Source organism: Natator depressus, chromosome 28 (assembly GCF_965152275.1).
Source record: "Natator depressus isolate rNatDep1 chromosome 28, rNatDep2.hap1, whole genome shotgun sequence".
NCBI classification, from domain to species: domain Eukaryota; kingdom Metazoa; phylum Chordata; order Testudines; family Cheloniidae; genus Natator; species Natator depressus.
The window spans coordinates 5142966-5165573 of NC_134261.1; the positions used below are offsets into that span (position 1 = coordinate 5142966).

Consider the following 22608-nt stretch of genomic DNA (forward strand, 5'->3'; position numbering starts at 1 on the left):
GGGCATTTCAACTTCCTCTACAGTGATCTTCTGGTCCGGGAAGAAAGTCCCTGCTTGCAGCTTCCTGAACAGTCTAGTGTTCTGAAAGATGCGTGCATCATGCCCCTTTCCGGACCAGCCTGCGTTAATGTCTGTGAAATGCCCACAGTGATCCACAAGTTCCTAGAGAACCATAGATAAATACCCGTTGTGATTAATATACTTGGTAGTTAGGTGGTCTGGTGCCAGAATTGGAATGTGTGTGCCATTTATCACCCTCCACAGTTAGGGAACCCCATTTGTGCAAAGACATCCACAATGTCATGCACATTGCCCAGAATCACCGTCTTTCGGAGCAGGATGCAATTAATGCCCTGCACACTTCTGTCAACACGCATCCAGCGGTCGACTTTCCTACTCCGAACTGGTTAACAACTGATTGGTAGCAATCTGGAGTAGCTAGCTTCCACTGTGCAATTGCCACGCACTTCCCCAACGACAGGGCAGCTCTCATTCTCGTGTCCTTATGCTGCAGGGCTGTGGTGAGCTCCTCACATAGTCCCATGAATGTGGCTTTCCTCATCTGAAAGCTCTGCAGCCACTGCTTGTCATCTCAGATGTGCATGATGATGTGATCCCACCACTCAGTGCTTGTCTCCCGAGCCCAAAAGTGGCGTTCCACTGTGGTCAGCACTTCCATGAATGCCACAAGCAATCCCGTGTCATAGCTACTACGTAGGGTGAGATCAATGTCGAACTCCTCTTGCCTTTGTAGTTTAAGGAATAACTCCACTGCCACTCGTGATGTGTCTGTAAGAGGGAGCAGCATATTGGTCAACAGTGCGGGATCCATTCCTGCTGCCCGAAGAGGCAGAGCGCGCAGTACACAAACAATTGAAAGATGGCGCCAAATGTGGACGGAAGTACAGGGATTTCTGCGATGCGAAGCAAGGCATCACAGGGCATTGGGATAGGACCCAGGATGCCCTGTGACCCCCTCCACCTTCCCACAACTCTTAGTGACAGAAGAGGAAGAGATGCTCAGTGGGATAGCTGCCTAGAGTGCACCGCTCTGAATACCGCAGCAAGTGCCGCAAGTGTGAACACACTATTGTGCAGGCAGCTGACAGTGTGAACACACAACAGCGGTTTCCCTTCAGCGCTCTCTGAGCAGCACTGTAACTCCTGGTGCTGTACCTCTGCCCGTGTAGACACAGCCTCAGAGAGACAGGCTGCCAGGATCCCAGGACTGATCCCCTCTGGGGAATGAAGCACAACGTCGACAGGCTATGCAGCCTTCACTCGTCTCCTGTACCTGTAAACCCTGCTAGCCCAATGTGCTGGACCATCTATGTCATTACCTGGTTCCTCAACTGCAGCTACAGTTCCTGCTCCAGGGGAATCCAAAGACTGAGAGGTGCAGAGATCCAGCCCCTTATAATCTTGTTCCTTTTTCTATTTTTTGTCTCTGTTTCTTTTTATGAACTTGGAGACACCCTATTAGATTGGAGTGTAACAGTGCCGCTCAGTGGGTGTGAGCGTGTGAACACATCTGAAATCTACAAAGGGAAGATGCTAGGAAGAATAGTTCCCCAAATTTTAAAACTCTGCCTAGGAAATGACTGAATGCATGCTCCTCACCCCTCCTACACCCCCAAACCCTGTCCCAGCCCGGAGCCTGCACCCAGCACCCAAACTCCATCCCAGAGCCTGTAGAGCCACCTCTTTACCACACACCCCCTGCTGCTCCCAAACTCCCTCCCAGAGCCTGCACCCCTCACCCTCTCCTGCACTCCTGCCCCAGCCCGGAGCCTGCACCCAGCTGTTAGGGGGCTTATTCCTTCACCCACTTACTTCCCTGGTCCTTCTCGCATGAACAGAGAGCAACAATACCCGAAGTCCAAAGGTGCAAACAATTCGATGTTTATTGGGGTGAACTTCCAGCAAGCATGATTCCAGTTTCCTTCCTTAGTGTCCCCCTTCCCGGCTCTGACACCACAGAGGCTTACACCTGTGTCCCTGTTCCCATTCCTGCCCTTAGCCAAACATGATTCCAATTTCCCTACCCCCATTCCCTGTTCCCGTTTCCCCCCGCACACACACACACTCACTCACTTCCTGATTGACTGCAGACTATATAGTAAAACTTGAGTTCTGCTTAGCTATACCTTAACCAATCATTTTACTGAAATTTAACTAACCGATCCTAACATATTGTAACATGATTATGTAACCAATTATATCCCACCACCTTAATTAGTTTACACCCAGCAAAATTAATTATACAGCAGACAGAAACAATCACAGAACCAGACAGAGATTATACAGACAAACAATAGCAAAGTGGGAACTATAATGACAAAACAATACAGAAGTGAGGATTTCACATCCCAGCTATTGATAAGTGAGTTCTTGCCAGACAGGAGGCTATCAAACTAAGTTTCCTTTTACATCTTCTAGGCACTTCCCTTTCTCTGGAGGTGATAGGAATACAATCCTGTCCTGATAGTGCCTAACAGCCCAATAGCACCTTATTTCAATGTGACTAGTTTGGGATGTGAGGAGGTAACCGTTCGCTTCCCAGCTTATGGCTGCCTCTGTTGCTTAGCCCTAGCACAGGGCCTCAGACTGTCACAGTAAGAGAAGGCCCTTACACCGGCAGACAGTGATTTTGATTCTTTCTTTTATACCTCTATAACTATCCAAGTGATAAGAATACACCTAAATTCTTAGAGTCTAGGCCTTTACAGACAGGCCTGAATATCTATATCCTAACATCAGCACCCAAACTCCATCCCAGAGCATGCACCCCACCCACTCCTGCTCCCAAACTCCTTCCCAGAGCTTACACCACCTCCCTCCACACCCCCTCCAATCCCCAAACTCCCTCCCAGAGCCTGAATCCCCACACCCAGTCCAGAGCCTGCACCCCTCACCCCCTCCTACAACCTCAGCCACTGCTCCAGCCTGCATCCAGCACCCAAACTCCATCCCAGAGCCTGCACCCCCACCCCTTTCCCACACAGCCCCTCCCGCCCCCAAACTCCCTCCCAGAGGCAGCACCCCCTCCCTCCACACCCCCTCCCAGAGCCTGCACCCCACCCCTTTCCCACACACCCCCTCCTGCTCTCAAACTCCCTCCAGGAGTCTGCACCGAAATTCCATCCCACAGCCTGTACCCCTCACCCCTTCCTACACCCCCACCCCTTGCCCCAGCCCAGAGCCTGCACCCAAACTCCCTCCAAGAGCCTGCACCCCCTTCCTCCACACCCCCTCTCATCCCCAAACTCCATCCCATAGCCTACACCCCCACCCTTTCCCACACATCCCCTCCTGCCCTCAAACTCCCTCCCAGAGCCTTCACCCCCTCCCTCTGCACCCCCTGATGTCCCCAAACTCCCTCCCAGAGCCTGCAACCAAACACCATCCCAGAGCCTGCACCCTCACCACTTGGCCCAGCCTGGAGCCTGCACCCAGCACCCAAACTCCCTCCTAGATCTTGAACCCCTCACTCCCACCCCCTGTCCCAGCCCGGAGTCTGCACTGAGCACCCAAACTCCCTCCCAGAGCCCAGCCTCTCACTCCTTCTGCAGCAGAGACAGAGGAGGAGAGAGAGTCCCGAGAGAGGAAGCAGCTGGAGGGAAGCAATGAGTGCAGAGTGCAAACCGACCAGCTCAGGGTCACCCAGGAGTCCAGAAATAACAATAGCTGCAAGTCCCATGGTCAGCCCTCAGGACTCTGACTTCTGTCATCGGAGTTCAAATCGCAGTGGGACTTAAAATCCTGCTGTGCTTCTGGTTCAAAATGATCTCTGGTTCAAAATGATCCCACCGCTCTGCCACCATGTCAAGGTTCCCTCCCCACTCTGAACTCTAGGGTACAGATGTGGGGACCTGCATGAAAGACCCCCCCAAGCTTATTCTTACCAGCTTAGGTTAAAAACTTCCCCAAGGTACTTTGCCTTGTCCTTGAACAGTATGCTGCCATCACCAAGCATTTTAAACAAAGAATGGGGAAAGAGACAACTTGGAGATGTCTTCCCCCAAAATATCCCCCCCAAGCCCTACACTCCCTTTCCTGGGGAAGGCTTGATAATAATCATCACCAATTGGTACAGGTGAACACAGACCCAAACCCTTGGATCTTAAGAACAATGAAAAATCAATCAGGTTCTTAAAAGAAGAATTTTATTTAAAGAAAAGGTAAAAGAATCACCCCTGTAAAATCAGGATGGTAAATACCTTACAGGGTAATCAGATTCAAAACATAGAGAATCCCTCTAGGCAAAACCTTATGTTACAAAAAAACACAAAAACCGGAATATACATTCCCTCCAGCACAGCTTATTTTACAAGCCATTAAACAAAGAAAATCTAATGCATTTTCTAGCTAGATTACTTACTAACTTTACAGGAGTTGGAAGGCTGCATTCCTGATCTGTTCCCGGCAAAAGCATCACACAGACAGACAAACCCCTTTGTCCCCTCTCCTCCAGATTTGAAAGTATCTTGTCCCCTCATTGGTCATTTTGGGTCAGGTGCCAGTGAGGTTACCTTAGCTTCTTAACCCTTTACAGGTGAAAGGGTTTTGTCTTGGCCAGGAGGGATTTTATGGCACTGTATACAGAAAGGTGGTTATCCTTCTCTTTATATTAATGACAGTAATATGTCCTGAAAATTCTTAGCATGTGTAGAGGACAACTTTCTGATTCATAAAGCTGAGGAAACAACCAGGGGGTTATCCATTTTGAATCTGGTTTTGACCAACAGGGGTAAATGAGTTCAGAATTAGAAGGTGGTTGGGAATGTGGGAGGGAAGTGATCATGATCTGATAGAATTCAAGATCCTGTGGAAAGGAGGACATGAGAACAGCAAAACAAGAGCACTGGACATCAGACAGTTGGATTTCAACCAACTCAGAGAAATAGTTGGCAAAGTCATCTGCAAATTTGATCAGTATGCTCTCTATTCCTACATCCAGGTAATTAATGAAGATGTTAAACAACATCAGACCGAGAAGAGGAGGCTCGACTAGATGACTTTTGTGGTCTATCATTCTGTGACCACCTCTGCTCACATTTTCCTATATCTTTCTAGAAAACACAAGAGACCTCCATCAATAATCTAATTAACACATTGTTAAGGGAAAGGCTTCTCTGCAGAGGAGCACTGGAAAAAAGTCAAACCAGGAGCCTGGAGTTGATGAAAAGGCTGCTGTGACAGGCATTGGCAAGGCAGTTGCTTGGGCTGCAATTGCTGCAACACAAAAGCCTGCGCCACACGTCCTTGGGATTCGCTGGGTGTGTCTGTGCACAGAGACCCTGATAGTGCAATCTCTGTAGGTCTTGCAGGAAATGGAGAGTTCCTCTCCTTTCACCTTCCCTTTAATTGTCATAGATAAAAAATGGAGCAGTTAGAAGAAAAGTCCCAGAGAGCGGCAATGTGGCTAATCTGGCCAAGGCCCTGTTAGTATATAGGCCTGTTTGTTAGCCTGAGATAGAATTTTGCGTTTGATTTTTTTTGATACTCTTATATCCTTGCTAATATGTGTGAACAAAGAACAAAGTTGCTTCTGCCCAGCCAGATGGGTTTGTTAGTATAATGGAAAAGTTAAATGATAGAGCTAAAGTGTTACTAGGTATGGTGGGAGTGTAATATGCGAGCTTATACTGGAAGACTGCCTGGCTCCTCTCTCAAGCCAAGGTCAAGCAACCAGTTGGGAGGGGTAAGGGGGGGTGGGTGGAGGCATAAGACACACTAAAAGCCACAGAACAGCCGGGCCTTGACCCGTACACAACCTCACTTCTTACCTCTCCCATGGGATACAAAAAAGGTGGCACTGAGCCCCGATACTCACGACCCTCCAAAACGGAACGTGACCATAAATTGTAAGGGGTGGGACCAAGGGCATGCACTGCAGGTATATTTGGGCCTGCTAAGAAAGAGGAGGGGGAAACAGGGACATGGATAAAGGCTCTGAGGTGTCAAAGCTGGGAACAGAACACTGGGAAACAGACTCTGCTGGCATGTGGAGCTATGGATATGCTTGCTTGAAACTAACCCCAATAAACATTGCATTGCTCACACTTCGGATTTCTCGTCTTCTGATTTCTGCCTGTGTGACAAGAACCAGGGGAGGGGGTAAAGGGAAGCCCCCTAACAGAAATCTGCTGAGTAAAGAGGAGATTCAGGATCCAGCACCCAGTGGTGCCTGGCTGAATGTATCTCCTCTCCCCACAGCTTGGTCGATCTTTTGAGGAAATGGAGAAGACTGCCTTTGCCTAGTCATACGTTGCTTGCAAAAGAAACAGGTCTTTTTGGTGACAAGTGTTGAAAGGAGGCACTAGACAAATGTGGAGACAAGAAAAATGTCCCCATAACTGAACTTGCATCCGTGGATATTGAAGCTGCAACACAGAGCACTAAACACTGCATGACCACGGCTGGTGTCAGAAAAGTCTCTACCAAAGCTTTTTGCCACCAGCAGGGGCCTCACTGTGCACAGAACTGCTGGTAGGTTGATGATGGTCACCTTCCTACGAAACCAGGAGATCCTGGCTTGTCCTGCCAGGTCTTCCTTGCTGAACCTAGTGTGTCTGTTGGCTCCTTTTTTGTATCTCTTTTCATAAAAAGAAAAGACCTGTCAGCGCAATCCTCCCTTGCAGCTAAGTCTTGGTGTAATGGGGCATGTCTCACCACTGAGGCGCCTCCTGCTGGCCATCCTGGGAATTATATGGGCTGCTCCAGCAAGCCTTCTCCTGATTGGCTGGGTTCAGCACAGCCTCTCCAAGGCTGCCTTAACCTTTCTCCTGCCTGTGGGGGGCACCCGCCCCACCACACTTGGAAAGTGGCAAATGAGAAGTCTGGAGCTGATGGAAAGGTTACCATGACTCAGAATTGAGCCGAGGTTGCTGCGACTGAAATGCAGAGCACTAACCACTCTATGATCACAGTAGCTGGTTAGAAGCCCTCTGTCAACTCAGCTGTGGTTTTCTGTGCACAGAGAGCCAGACACCTCAAGGTCTTCAAGTCTTGGGGGAAATGGGGAACGTCTGTACTTTTAAATGTGAAGGTCTTGTCTTAGACCATCCAGTAGACTAGTTGAAAGCACATTCTTGAGGCAGGCACCATGGCTTAGCTGGCTAAAGCACCTGTCTAGTAAACAGGAGATCCTGGGTTCAACTCCCAGTGGTGCCTTGGTGTCCTTATGGGTTTTGATCTCCTCTGCTCATGTTTTCCTATGCCTTTCTAGGAAACAGAAGAGACCTCCCTTGGCAATCCAAGTAATAGCTTGCTAAGGAAAAGGCTTCTTTAGACAGAAGTGTTGGAAAGAATCAAATCACAAGCCTGGAGTTGATGAAAAGGCTGCCGTGACTGGCGCTGGCAAGGCGGTTGCTTCGACTGCAATTGCTGCAACATGAGAGCCTGTGCCACACGTCCTTGTGATTCGCTGGGGATGTCTGCGCATGGAGACCCTGATAGAGAATCTCTGCAGGTCTTGCAGGAAATGGAGAGTTCCTCTCCTGTCACCTTCGTTTTGATTGTCATTGATGAAAAACGGAGCAGTTGGGAGAAAAGTCCCAGACAGCGGCACCATGGCTCAGCTGGCCAGGGCACCTGCCGGGTAAAGTGGAGGTTAGGGATACAGCACCCAGTGGTGCCTTGCCAAATGTGTCTGCTCTTCCCACCTTTTGGTCAGTCTTTTGGGGAAACAGAGACAAGTGCCTTTGCCTAGCAATGCAAATGCTTGCAAGAGAAACCGGTCGTTTTTTCTGACAAGCATCGGAGGGAGGCACTAAAAAATGTGGAGACAAGGAAAAGGTCGCCATAACTCAACTTGCCTCCATGGCTCTTGAAGCCACAATGCAGAGCACGAAGCACTGTATGACCACAGCGGGTGACAGAAGGGTCCCGCCTCCTGGACTCCCTCTCACACTGTGATGCTTTTGACAAGCTGCGACTCTCTGGCACATATTGCACTTACACAGACATCCACAGGTAGGGACACACCCAACTGAGTTACAGGAATGCTTCTCCCAGCCACGCATAATTCTAATGATAGAGAGCCTCCAGCCAATTCCCCCCAGCTCTGCAGCCTTGCACCCCTGGACTATGCCATCTTGCCCTAGTCAGAAGCCTGACCAGTGTGGGTTTATTACTCTGAGTCCACCCCTCCCCAGGGGTGGCAGGTTTGTATAACTTTTGGTCGTGCCCCCCCGCACCTGCCTAAGGCTCTGGGAGGGAGTTTTGGGTGTGGGAGGGAGAGGGGTTGGGCTCTGGGAGAGAGTTTGGGTGTGGGGTCTGGGCTCAGGCAGGGGGTTGTGATTCAGGAGGAGGTGCAGGGCAGGCTCCTGGAGGGAGTTTGGGTGAGGGTGTGGGATCTGTGTTGGGGCAGGGACTTGGGGGTGCAGGAGAGGATGAGGGGTGCAGCGTTTACCTCGGGCATCTCCCAAAAACAGCCCCTAAGCGGGAGGACTGGGAGCGTCTCTGTGCACAGCTGCCTGCAGACTCCACCCCCCACAGCTCCCATTGCCACAGATGGCAGAGTTGGCGCTCGGGACCGGGGCAGCGTGTGGAGACCCCCCTGCCTCAGGGGCCACAGGGACGTGCCAGCTGCTTCCAGGAGTGGCGTGCCTTAGCCCCCTTGTGCTGCTGGTGGTGGTTGCGGGGGTCCCCGGGCCCTTTTAAATTGCCCGGGGAGGCAGGCCGGACCGGGGGGACACTCCCAGGGGCCTAACATTGCTTTGCACAACGATAAATCTTGGAACAGGATAGAAATGAAATGGCAGCAGAACCTAAGGAATTAAGAGCCTCCGGATTCTTCTGTGTGCGTTGACTCCGAACGGGAGCTGACATTTGATTTGCTTTCTGTCTGCAGCCGGTAAAATATCAGGACAAAGTCATTCCAGTGATTGTGACTCTGGGTTTGAGGAGGCTTTGGTCTTATTAAAATGTAATTAGCATGGTACACTTGTGATTTTAAAAGTGGCTTCCCCAAGCAATCCCAAGTTGTTCTTCCCACAGCTGGCTGATGGTGGGCAGCAGGGGATGTCCCCGATCTGTGGGGGAATCTCTCTGGGCCCCACTGTTAGTTCTCCACCCCTTCTCCCCCTAACCACGCACCCCTCTCCTCCCCATTATCAATGTTTTAAAGTGACCCTACCTCCCTTTATGGGATACAGACTCTCTGTGACAGAGACTGACTGGGGCTCCTCTCTGCAGGGCCCCAGTGGGGAAGGAAAGAGACAGGGGGCTGGGGGAGAAGACAGGTAGAAGGAGTCAAATGGGGCTAAACCAGAATAGAGGAGATTTTCTTCTTGTTGAAATGTGCTGGAGTCTCGTCGCTGAAAAGCTGCATCTTGAATTCGGTTTGAACCAGCAGCCTTTCAATTACCAGGCAAAGGTGTGAACCACAGAAACTGATAACTGCCTACTTCCCAACGCTGTCTAAGAGCACCTGCAGTGGTGCAACTGGTTAATGCAAAGGGGACTGCTGCTGGGGTTATGAGTTCGAGCCTTGCCTGGAGTCCTGGTTTCTATTGCCCTTGTAGCTTCCCCACTTGCTTTGCCCAATTCACAGGGAAAGTACCATACCAGGGTAATGAGAGTAAACTCCAAAATGGGAGGTTGGTGCATAGCTTGGGGAACTCCCCCTCCCCTTCCCCGTACTACCATTAGCTCCAGGTTGATTGTTCACTGGCAGGGAGAATTGATTTATTTGCTGCTGAGAAAGCTGCCAGGACAGGTCTCTGGGCACTAGATCTCCCTGCTTCTTCCAGCACACCCCTGGCTCCTTCCCTTCCCGAGTCACTGCTGTAGGAGGGTCCTATATGCACTGAGCCTAAAGCTTTTCCAAGCCTTCTTAGCACAGTTGGCAGCATGTCAGTCTCATAATCTGAAGGTCCTGAATTCAAGCCTCAGAGAAAGCAGCTGTTTTTGCTCCCTGCTTCAGGTTTTATAAAGGAAATCAGGGAAAAGAGACTAGAGCTGAGTGGTTTCTAGACACCCTCCCATCCAGCTAACATACACAGAGACTTTTCTTAGGCATTAACTTTTCCTTCTCCTTTATGACTCTTTAATGCAGCTGGAAATACCGATTCCTAGAAGCCCCTTTCCACAGAGCACATGATCGTAGTGCAAAGAGAAAGCTGGTGGCTGCCAGGTTGTTGTGGGCAAGTAGCGAAAGGGATGCACAAAAAATCCACTAGGGCCATTGCCCCCCATGCTCACCCCCAAGCAGCTTTGACTCTTGATGACTGTGATGCTGAGATTCCACCTCCTCAGCATCCTCGACCCCCACTGGAGGCAGGTTCCTGAGACCCCTGTTCATAGTCCTGACCCCAGCCGGTGCAGCATCCCTGCCCAGCCACTCACCTTCTGCCCCAGGAGAACCAGCTGGTGGGCTGCATCCACGGGCAGACAGCTTATACCGCTCCCCTCAGGGCAGCAGCCGCAGCTGTTGGCAGCTAATCCCCTCCTAAGGCTCGGGGGAAGCAGCTGGAGATCACTTGTTATTTCTTCCTCACTGTGTTTGAACACATTTCTCTCTAAAACTGATTTAAATTTAGAGACCCTCCCTCCATTTCTGCTTTATGCCTCATTCCTGTACAGATGTGAACACAAAGAAACCTTTGTGGACCACTTACAGCTACTTCCCTGAAGATTTTTTAATTTAATAATTGCTGAGTCCTACCCCCATTAAGAACAGTGGATTTTATGCCCAGGAGCTTGGCTAAAGGCAAAATAATGGGCTAAGGTTTGTTACCCCCATGGCCAGTGCTGGAATTCACTATATTATCCCAGCACAAAGGCCGAACTATTGCACAAAAGTTCCTTTCATCTAGTTTTTCTTTTAGTGCCCTCTGTGGCTACGTTATTGTTTGTTCATTCAAGCCACAATCAGAGGTGGGTGTTACCCTGACACACAGGGAACGTAAAGATGTCCACGAGCATGCAGAGTTTCAGAAATATACTAAAGCCCAGGTTTTTCCTTCCCGCTGTTCAATTGGATTGCAGTGTGCGACTAAACCAGGGAAATCCTCAACCTGGTGCTAGACAGGGCAGTCCCTAGCTATTCTGGGGTCCTACACAGCCCCCCCACAGGGTGTGTGTATGGAGCCCCAGGCCTCGGGGGCAGGGGGGGCTGGCTTGGGGGGCAGGGGGGAACCACCCCCCAGCACTCACCAGCGGCGTGACTGGGGCCAGGTAGCTGCACTTCCCGCCACCAGTGAGTGTAGGCCTGGCCCTGCTGCAGAGCTCAGGAGAGTGGGGGACAGGGCTCGGGCAGAGCAGGAGCGGGGGGCCCTGGGGAAGAGCCGGAGCAGGGGCAGAGCAGCACGCAGCATGCCCCAAATTTCCTGGTACCCTATGCAGCTGCATACTTTGCATATGGGTAAGGACGGCCCTGGTGCTAGATTAAGATTCCAACCTGCAGTGAATAAGACCCTTAGAGGCAGACCCTGGGAAAAGTGCCAGGGGGACACAGCCTCTGTTGCTGGTTATAAAATAGCACCAGCCCCAGCTCGAAGGGCAGGAGCTCAATGACTGAACTTCAAGCAGGGGCCCTTTCAGTGCCTCGCTCGCATGGAAGAAGATTCACAAAACACATCCTGGTGTGACTCAACAACAGTCACTGATCCTCCACCAAACAAACAAACAAACGGGCTGAAATTGTGGAAAAGCAGCATCACTTGCCCCATAACCTCAGCCGTGCAGAACACAATGCCATCCACAGCCTCAGAAACAACTCTGACATCATAATCAAAAAGGCTGACAAAGGAGGTGCTGTTGTCATCATGAATAGGTCGGAATATGAACAAGAGGCTGCTCGGCAGCTCTCCAACACCACTTTCTACAAGCCATTACCCTCTGATCCCACTGAGAGTTACCAAAAGCATCTACAGCATTTGCTCAAGAAACTTCCTGAAAAAGCGCAAGATCAAATCCGCACAGACACACCCCTGGAACCCCGACCTGGGATATTCTATCTACTACCCAAGATCCATAAACCTGGAAATCCTGGACGCCCCATCATCTCAGGCATTGGCACCCTGACAGCAGGATTGTCTGGCTATGTAGACTCACTCCTCAGGCCCTACGCTACCAGCACTCCCAGCTACCTTCGAGACACCACTGACTTCCTGAGGAAACTACAATCCATTGGTGATCTTCCTGATAACACCATCCTGGCCACTATGGATGTCGAAGCCCTCTACACCAACATTCCACACAAAGATGGACTACAAGCCATCAAGAACACTATCCCCGATAATGTCACGGCTAACCTGGTGGCTGAACTTTGTGACTTTGTCCTTACCCATAACTATTTTACATTTGGGGACAATGTATACCTTCAGATCAGCGGCACTGCTATGGGTACCCGCATGGCTCCACAGTATGCCAACATTTTTATGGCTGACTTAGAACAACGCTTCCTCAGCTCTCGTCCCCTAACGCCCCTACTTTACTTGCGCTATATTGATGACATCTTCATCATCTGGACCCATGGAAAAGAAGCCCTTGAGGAATTCCACCATGATTTCAACAATTTCCATCCCACCATCAACCTCAGCCTGGTCCAGTCCACACATGAGATCCACTTCCTGGACACTACAGTGCTAATAAACGATGGTCACATCAACACCACCCTATACCGGAAACCTACTGACCCCTATTCCTACCTACATGCCTCCAGCTTTCACCCTGACCACACCACACGATCCATCGTCTACAGCCAAGCTCTGCGATACAACCGCATTTGCTCCAACCCCTCAGACAGAGACAAACACCTACAAGATCTCTATCAAGCATTCTTACAACTACAATACCCACCTGCGGAAGTGAAGAAACAGATTGACAGAGCCAGAAGAGTTCCCAGAAGTCACCTACTACAGGACAGGCCTAACAAAGAAAATAACAGAACGCCACTAGCCGTCACCTTCAGCCCCCAACTAAAACCCCTCCAACGCATTATTAAGGATCTACAACCTATCCTGAAGGATGACCCATCACTCTCACAAATCTTGGGAGACAGGCCAGTCCTTGCCTACAGACAGCCCCCCAACCTGAAGCGAATACTCACCAACAACCACATACCACACAACAGAACCACTAACCCAGGAACCTATCCTTGCAACAAAGCCCGTTGCCAACTGTGCCCACATATCTATTCAGGGAACACCATCACAGGGCCTAACAACATCAGCCACACTATCAGAGGCTCGTTCACCTGCACATCCACCAATGTGATATATGCCATCATGTGCCAGCAATGCCCCTCTGCCATGTACATTGGTCAAACTGGACAGTCTCTACGTAAAAGAATAAATGGACACAAATCAGATGTTAAGAATTATAACATTCATAAACCAGTCGGAGAACACTTCAATCTCTCTGGTCACGCAATCACAGACATGAGGGTCGCTATCTTAAAGCAAAAAAACTTCAAATCCAGACTCCAGCGAGAAACTGCTGAATTGGAATTCATTTGCAAATTGGATACTATTAATTTGGGCTTGAATAGAGACTGGGAGTGGCTAAGTCATTATGCAAGGTAGCCTATCTCCCCTTGTTTTTTTCCTACAAACCCCCCCCCCCCCCCAAGACGTTCTGGTTAAACTTGGATTATTGCTGTGCACATTGTAAGATGAGCTATTGCCAGCAGGAGAGTGAGTTTGTGTGTGTGGTTTTTGGAGGGGGTGTGTGTGTGTGTGGGGGGGGTGGTGAGAAAACCTGGATTAGTGCTGGAAATGACCCACCTTGATTATCATGCGCATTATAAAGAGAGGTTTCAAAGAGGGATGGGCTATTACCAGCAGGAGAGTGAGTTTGTATGTGTGTCTGTGTGTGTGTGTGTGGGGGGGGAAGAGTGAGAAAACCTTGATTTGTGCTGGAAATGGCCTTCCTTGATGATCACTTGATGATCACTTTAGATAAGCTGTTAGCAGCAGGACAGTGGGGTGGGAGGAAGTTTTGTTTCATGGTCTCTGTGTGTATATAATGTCTTCTGCAGTTTCCACGATATGCTATGCATCCGATGAAGTGAGCTGTAGCTCACAAAAGCTCATGCTCAAATAAACTGGTTAGTCTCTAAGGTGCCACAAGTCCTCCTTTTCTTTTTTCTTTTTACGAATACAGACTAACACGGCTGTTACTCTGAAACAAACACCAAACACCCTCCTCCCAAAACCCCCAGAACTCTGCCTCAGCTGGGGGATTTATGCCAAGAGAACACAACTAGGAACCAAGGCAAGACAAGGTACCAGGGCCGGCTGGCACCTGCGGCCAGGTTGGGGGAGGGGACAGGAAGAGGCTGCAGATGCACAAAAGAGAGTTTCCAGGAGGCCTAAAGCTGTAGCTCAGACAGCCAGAGACAGGTTTTTCTGCTCGTGGCTCCCTGCAGAGAAAATGTGTTTCCCTGTAAAAGCACCCCAGCGGGGAATGGATAAACCAGCCACGTGGTGGCACCATCCCTTCAGGGCTGTAGCTACAAGTACAGCCCTGCACAGGGGCTCAGGGCATGTCTACACTGCAATTAAAAACCCAAGGGCTGGCCTGTGCCAGCTGACTCGGGTTCACAGGGCTCAGGCCATTTAATTGCAGTGTAGATGCTCAAGCTCTGGCTGCAAGCAGAGCTCTGGGTCCCTCCCATCTAGCAGACCCCAGCTGGGATGGAATTTGGGATGGGAGCAGTTTCCCCTGAGCTCACGGGATCTTTCTGCTCTGAAACCTCCTGCATTCTCAGTCACCGTCTCATCTGAAATAGAAGCTGCCATCCTGGAAAGGAAAGAACAGAAAGTAGAGAAAGAGAGAATTCCTCCCTTGCAAACTGTCTGCCTTCCACCATCTCCTTAACTCTCATCCCATCTCACTGGGCTCCCTCTACGCTGCAGCCATGGAGAGGACACCAGGGTTTGGTGTGGTACCGAGCACCAGCAAGGAGAGCGGGGAGTGTGTCTCTAGTCTCCAGTGCTCTCCAGGATTCCAATTCTGGCACCAAGCAGGGTGGAATAGGAGGAATCAACAGCCTAATCCAAGTGCAAAGGGGTGAGGAGCAGGGAGGAGACAGAGCCAGGAGCCACTGAGGGTGTAAGGGAGTTAGGAACATGTGGAGGGGGGCAGATCATGGGAATTATTGGAGATGCATAGGGATACTGCAGCGCTTGGATAGTGCATTTTCTACATTCCCCAGCGGATAGCAAATAGCTGTGAAATTCCCTGGAAGTGTATTTGTGTCTCATTCCCCACTCCCCAAACCAATGGCCAGTCTACGTAGAGGATAACAGCCTACTATGGCTGCTACTCTATGAGTTGACATGGCAGTCATCTCTGTGGTGGATCTAAAGGCCCTGCTTTTCTGATCACACACTGGCTGGTCAATACAGCTGATCAGAATGGAATTTCTATTTGTTCAATTTTCCTTTCTAAAAAATTGAGGAAATGCCATATAAAAATGTCCACCCCCTTTTCTACATGTAATTTGCTGGGTCTGAGAAGGCGGCCTTTGTCTCACGAGAAGAATCAGAAGTGCTATCGATCAGTGCTGGATGTGCAATGAGCCCAAATGCTTCTCACTCAGCCTCTCTTCTACAATAATCTTTCTGCCCTTCTCTTTCCTCATCCAGCCAGCCCCAAACTAGCTTGCCTCAGAGACAAACAAGGGCTGTTTGTCCTGTGACAAACCTACAGCTCTTAGTGGTTCTAAGAAACCCAACAAGAAGAGAAAAACCAGAAGGGTTCAAGGGTGACACCTCTCTCAAACCTCTGTGTGACCTGTGCCTGAGGACTGGTTGTTTCCAAGCCCATGTTTTACCATCCCCACTGCATTGTGAACCTGGGCTTACACGTGTTTGACCCAGGTCTCACAGTCATGTTACATGTCTGCCACCACCAGCGATCCCTTGATTCGAGGATGATCTCCAGCATGGATTTACATGTGGGTCCTGAGATGACACAGGATTTGGAGCCTGGAACCACAGATCCACCTGCAGTAGGTACAGACATTTCCCGGCAGGTCAGCTGCCTGCTGGGAGAAAGTTATTTCTTTTTCCTTCCTTTTCTCTCTCTTTTTGGCTTTGAATCATAGAATCATAGAATATCAGGGTTGGAAGGGACCCCAGAAGGTCATCTAGTCCAACCCCCTGCTCGAAGCAGGACCAATTCCCAGTTAAATCATCCCAGCCAGGGCTTTGTCAAGCCTGACCTTAAGAAGCCGAACCCCTCTGTTGGACAGCCCTAGGGGCCAAGATGGGAACTGCAGTGCTTGACCTTGAGGTGTAGGCAATTGGCAACCTTTCCTTTGGGCCAGCCCTAGCCAAGGCCTCTTCGCTTTAGCTGGGTGTCCGAGGGGTCACCGGAACCCAGCAGGGTGAGCTCCCAGGGGGCCGAGCAGCTGAAGCACCTTCAGCACTTGCCTCCACGCTGTGGGGCGCTTGGTGCTGCTGGGCACCGGAAGAGAGCTGGTGTAGCACAGAGCAGCCAGGCGAACCACCCGACCTTCACCCCCAGGTGCCCATGGGTGTTGCTATGGTTCCGATAGGCACTGAGGGCAGAGGCTATGGAAATCTCTTGCTTCCCTTGCTGCAGGGCTGGGAGGTCTCAGACTTCGTCTCTCTTTGGGTAGAATCATAGAATCATAGAATCATAGAATATCAGGGTTGGAAGGGACCCCAGAAGGTCATCTAGTCCAACCCCCTGCTCGAAGCAGGACCAATTCCCAGTTAAATCATCCCAGCCAGGGCTTTGTCAAGCCTGACCTTAAAAACCTCTAAGGAAGGAGATTCTACCACCTCCCTAGGTAACGCATTCCAGTGTTTCACCACCCTCTTAGTGAAAAAGTTTTTCCTAATATCCAATCTAAACCTCCCCCATTGCAACTTGAGACCATTACTCCTCGTTCTGTCATCTGCTACCATTGAGAACAGTCTAGAGCCATCCTCTTTGGAACCCCCTTTCAGGTAGTTGAAAGCAGCTATCAAATCCCCCCTCATTCTTCTCTTCTGCAGACTAAACAATCCCAGCTCCCTCAGCCTCTCCTCATAAGTCATGTGCTCTAGACCCCTAATCATTTTTGTTGCCCTTCGCTGGACTCTCTCCAATTTATCCACATCCTTCTTGTAGTGTGGGGCCCAAAACTGGACACAGTACTCCAGATGAGGCCTCACCAGTGTCGAATAGAGGGGAACGATCACATCCCTCGATCTGCTGGCTATGCCCCTACTTATACATCCCAAAATGCCATTGGCCTTCTTGGCAACAAGGGCACACTGTTGACTCATATCCAGCTTCTCGTCCACTGTCACCCCTAGGTCCTTTTCCGCAGAACTGCTGCCTAGCCATTCGGTCCCTAGTCTGTAGCGGTGCATTGGATTCTTCCATCCTAAGTGCAGGACCCTGCACTTATCCTTATTGAACCTCATCAGATTTCTTTTGGCCCAATCCTCCAATTTGTCTAGGTCCTTCTGTATCCTATCCCTCCCCTCCAGCGTATCTACCACTCCTCCCAGTTTAGTATCATCTGCAAATTTGCTGAGAGTGCAATCCACACCATCCTCCAGATCATTTATGAAGATATTGAACAAAACCGGCCCCAGGACCGACCCCTGGGGCACTCCACTTTGAGGGGAAGGCGCTTCTCCTCGAAGCAGGCCACTTGCCTGAGGGAGGATGTGGCACCATTGAGGTCAGTTGGTGGCTTGCTCCTCCCATCTTGTGAATAGGTGACCAGTTAGCAAGTATGAAAAATTGGGACGGGGTGGGTGGTCATAGGCGCCTATAAAAGACAAAGCCCCAAGTATCGGGACTGTCCCTATATGATCAGGACATCTGGTCGCCCTACTTGGGATGTCCACATCAGTTTTCTTGAGACACCCCTTCAGGGCGTGGTAGAAGCCTGCACGTGTTTTCTTTTAATGTGCGGCAGCTGGTGTGCCAGCAGTGACTGCATGATCATGACAAGCAGGAGGTCTGGGGCCTAGCGGCAGGGAAAGTCTGAGACGACTGGAGATCCCAACTCGCTGCAGCCTTCGCCTGCTTTCACAGCCATTGGGATCCAACGATCCTCTGCTGCCTGATCCACCACTAAGGACTTGGGTGGGGGGTGGGCGTTGTGTTACATGCCCACACTGCCCTACGCAGCCATTCTGACTTGGATCTGCCGCTTGACCTGCATCCCCACTGTGCAACGACCGGGACTGGGTTTGGGATCTGATCATCGGCCCTAGCTGTGTCCTAGGACCTGAGTGCCTGCTGACCCAAGTCGGACTGATTTGTGTCTGCACAGACTTGGGACTTGGGACCTGGGCTCAAACCTGAGTTGGATCCCATGCTTAGTGTGTAGAGTAGACCCTCTCTGGCCATGCTCAGGCCAGGCCAGGCCCCTGCAGCCAGGCCCCTGCAGAGAGGGTTGCATTACCTATTACCTGGGAAACCCACAGTCTCTTTGTGATGTCAAAGTGACTGGGGAGGTTTTGCAGCCCAGGTAAACTGCCCAGGGAGAGGGGGAGCAGGAAGAGCTGGGGGCTGCCAGGATCTTCTAGGGTTTTTGAAATTTAAGTGACACCTTGACAAGACGTTAACCAGAGATCTGGGCACTAAGCCCTCCTCCCTGGGAAGGGAATGTGTGCAGATGGAGTGTGGAAGAATGGATGGGGTGTGAATGGACACACACAGAGGCAGGGAACATGGTGAAGGAAAGAGGTCTCATCTGTATGTGAGGCAGGTTGAATGGGAAACAAAATGGCCCTTACTCATCAAAGCCTACCCGTGTTGAGATACTGAACGCAGCAAAATTCAGACCAAGGGGGAGGCGTTAACAATAAAGCAAAGGGCTACAAGGAAAACAACGTTCATGCTTTGGTGCCTAGAAAGGGGAAGAAATCTGCCAGCTTCTTCCTGTGAATTGTCCTTTCACCAAGCCAGAGCTTCAGCAAGCAAAGCTGAATCTGAGTGTGCGTGCCAGTGCTCTTTTCTGGCCAAGCTGGGGGTGCGGTGATGGGCTTGAGAGGCTCCCTGCCACACGTGGGGCAGCGAGAACCACTCCTCCTTTGTGGCCGACCCAGGGGCGTGATTGATGGCTTTGGAGGCGGGGGTTGGGCTGGCTGTGAGCAGCTGGGATCCAGGAAGCCCCCGCCTGCCCTTCCAAGGGCCGAACCCATGGGGGTGCAGTTGGCTGCTGGGAGGTAGAATCCTGTGCCTGCCTCTTGGCAGCCCAGGGATGGCTACTTGCAGCCCAGGAGGAGAAGCGGGGTTGCAAATGGAAGGAAAAGAAGCAATGGTGAGTCCGCGTGGGCTCCTTTCTGGCCATGATGGTGTGCTGTGGTGGCCTTGGGAGCTGCCTGCGAGCCGTGGGTGGACTTGTTCCAGTGAGAACCACTTCTCCTTTCTGGACAACTTGGCGGCACCATTGATGGCTTGAGAGTGGGTGTGGGGGGCTGGCTGTGAGTGAATGGGATGCAGGAGGCCCCGGCCTGCTCCTCCAGGGGCCAAGTCTTCTTCTTCTCTCCTGCCTTGGGGAGTCCAGCCTTAAGGCTGCCCAGCACGTGCTGCAGCTCGAGCATTAAGCCTTCCTGTGTGGTCTGTACTGTAGGGGACCCTGAACCCGTGTAGGGTACCTTTGGGGGTAAATCCCAGCCGGAAAGAATTCTGGCCATCAGGTCAACCCATTAAGTCGAATGGGGCGAGCTGGAGGCCTGGTGACTTAGTATGCAGGGCCAGCAGGTCAAGCCGATTTTCCCGCATGTGAGGGAGGCGGCTGCTGACTTTGCCCTTCCCTCTCCCTGCGCTCCTGCACCCCAAAATCCCTGTCAGCCAGCAAGATGAGCCAGGAGCCCAGAGAGAGGAAAAGAGGTGGCCAGAGCCTCCTCTGGTGAGGGTGACTCTGTCCACCTCCTGCTGTGCTGCTGGGCACCAAGTCCCTGGCAGCCAGTAGGTGAAGCTGGGACAACAGGGTGGGGTGGTAAGTGGCGGCAGGACTCTTGCTGCCGGGGTCTAGCTGACCAACTTCCTCCCCGTGCCACTGGGCCTCAGTTGCCTTGAGCGACCAGGTAACCCAGGAACTAAGGCAGGAATGGGGGGAGGAAGCAAGTCAAGCTGAGCAAATCAGGCAAAAATTCATCTTGCCTTCGTGGGCCACTCACAATGATGTCCGTTTTGTGTGCCATGGCTGATAAAAACATCCCCGACAGAGAAGCAGCAGGCCAAAAAGGTGCTCTGGTGGTGCCAAAGTAGCTCAGTGGGGAAAGCATTAGATTGAAGCTCTAGAGGTCCCTGGTGCAATCCCAGGCTTCAGTGTATACTCTGGTTCTTTTGTGTGCAGGGGTGGGCTGTTTTCTGGAAACGCAGCACTACCTTTACCCATCACGAGTCCCTCATTTCAGGCTTTCCAGCAGGAAAAGTAGGTGGACTTGTGCACCAAGTTGGCCCACCTGAGCTTTCTTCTCTTGCTCTTTCTCAGCAAGGGGAAGAAAAAGAAGCTCTCCTTCAAGCTGGAGTCACAAGGGTGACATAAGGATGACTTCCTGAGCGCCGGCTCCAGTCCTTTGCTCTACCAGCTGACCTATCAAAGGACTGCCACCACTTTCTCCAGGTTTGCCCATCAGTGTGTGCCAGAGTGAGCGCCAGCAAAGTGGATGGAATTTGAAGAAAGGGGCAGAGTACTGCGACAGAGTTTCTTTAGTGAAGTGGTTTATCACATTTGCCTAACATGCGAAAGGCCTTGGTTCGAACCCTGGCAGAAACATGATGGCTTACTTTTCCCAGCACATCTAGTTGTCCCGCAACATGCTCCTCCTTCTGCCACTGGCCTGTCCCTGGGATAACCCAAGCCCTGCAGAACAGAGGGTGGTGAAATGCACTGACAAAGCACCTTGGCATCAACCAGGGAAAGCTAGAGCATCTAGGCCAGTCACCTTTTGGAGCCTTGTAGCTTGGCCTCCTCTGCCCTTGGAGGTTGGCCTACGGAGGCCGGCTCTTCCTGATGGCCTCCCTTGAGTGACTTGCCAAGGAGGGAGTGAGGCAGGAATGGGGCAAAAGAGGAGAGTCATGCTGAGGAAGGCAGGGCAGAAGCTAAGTGCCTCAGTGCGGCTAAGTGGGGTTAGTAGAGCACCACCATTCATTCTGCCAAAGCCTGGGGAGGTGGAGTTGGCTGCTGGGAGGTAGAATCCTATGCCTGCCGCTTGGCTTCCCAGGGATGCCTACTTGTAGTCCAGGAGAAGAAGCTGGGTTCTGGGTGGAAGGAAAATAAGCAATAGTGAGGCTGAGTGGGCTTCTTTCTGGGCAAGATGGTGTGCTGTGGTGGGCTTGGAAGTTGCCAGCGAGCCGTGGGCAGACTTGTTCCAGTGAGAACCACTGCTTCTTTCTGGCCAAGCTGGGGGTGCCCATGACAGCTTGCGAGGGGCCAGGTGCTGGCTAGAGTGAATGGGATATAGGAAACCCCAGTGGGGCCCTGTGCACAGCTTCATTTCGGGGGGGCCCCCTCTGGACCCATCCAAGAAAAAGAACATTCTCTCCTATCTCCCCCCATTTTTCATTTTTTTCCCTTCAACCTCCTCCTATATTATAAGTAGTGGGAAGTAAATGAACATAAAGTGAGGTACCTTGATTGGCACAGGGGGTTGGGGTGCAGAAGGGGTTGCGGGGGCCAGGCAGAAGGGAGTTTGGGTGGTGGATGTGAGCTCTGGGCTGGGACAGGGGGTTGGGGTGTGGGCGGGGGTGAAGAGTGTGGGCTCTGGGAGTAAGTTTGGGTGTGGGGTGCGGGCTGTGGGCGGGACAGAGGATTGGGGTGGGGGGGTTGAGAAATGTGGGCTCTGGGAGGAAATTGGGTGCAGGGTGCGGGCTGTGCACTGGGGCAGGGGGTTGGGGTGCAGGAGGGAGTCAGGGGGGTGGCACTTATCTTGGGCAGCGTGGCTCACAAAATGACCCCTCCAGCAGCGACTCCTAGGTAGGGGGGCAGGGGGTCTCCGTGCACCACTGCCTGCATGCTCTCCCGCCACAGCTCCTATTGGCTGCAGTTTCTGGCCAATGGGAGCTGCAGAGTTGGTACCAGGGATGGGGGCAGCTCATGGAGACGCACCCCCCAGGGGACGCAGGGACATGCCGGCCACTTCTGGGAGCGGCGCGGCATGGAGGGATGGAGGTGTAGTGGGCAGAGAGCCACCTGAGCGCTGCTGGCACGTCTCTGCACACCCATTTGGGGGAGGGGAATTAACTGTTTTGGCCACTGGGCAGCAGAAACTGTCTCTGAAACTATAATTCATGGTGTTAAGGGCCTGGCTACTGAGGAAACAGTACACCATTTAAAATAAACGTGCACCAATAAACTTTTTAACCAAACACAAGTAAAAATTAATAAATCAATTTCAGGAAACAGTATGAAGGCAAGGAAAAAACACTTTCTTAAAGAAATTATTTGTACTGCTTAGCAGCGTTATATAGCAACTACCGTAACAATTCACTAAAGAACATTAAAAAACAAAGAGAGAGAAAGTTGCCTAACCTTATTAGTAATAAATATCTAATTGGCATTTCCCTTAGAGTATAATATAACAATAGTGAATCGTCAATGTGTCAAGACAAATTCCCTTTTGGGACCAGTCACAATCTGGGGTCAATGACACTGCATCCTAACTGAGG

The 22608-nt window shown here is 51.2% G+C and overlaps 1 non-coding gene across 1 annotated transcript; it reads left to right on the forward strand.

The window, feature by feature from the left end:
* Nucleotides 1-7102: 7102 nt before the first annotated feature.
* On the forward strand, nucleotides 7103-7176 carry TRNAT-AGU (transfer RNA threonine (anticodon AGU)). The gene has a single exon. It is a non-coding gene; the product is annotated as a tRNA-Thr (tRNA).
* The last annotated feature ends 15432 nt before the right edge of the window (nucleotides 7177-22608 follow it).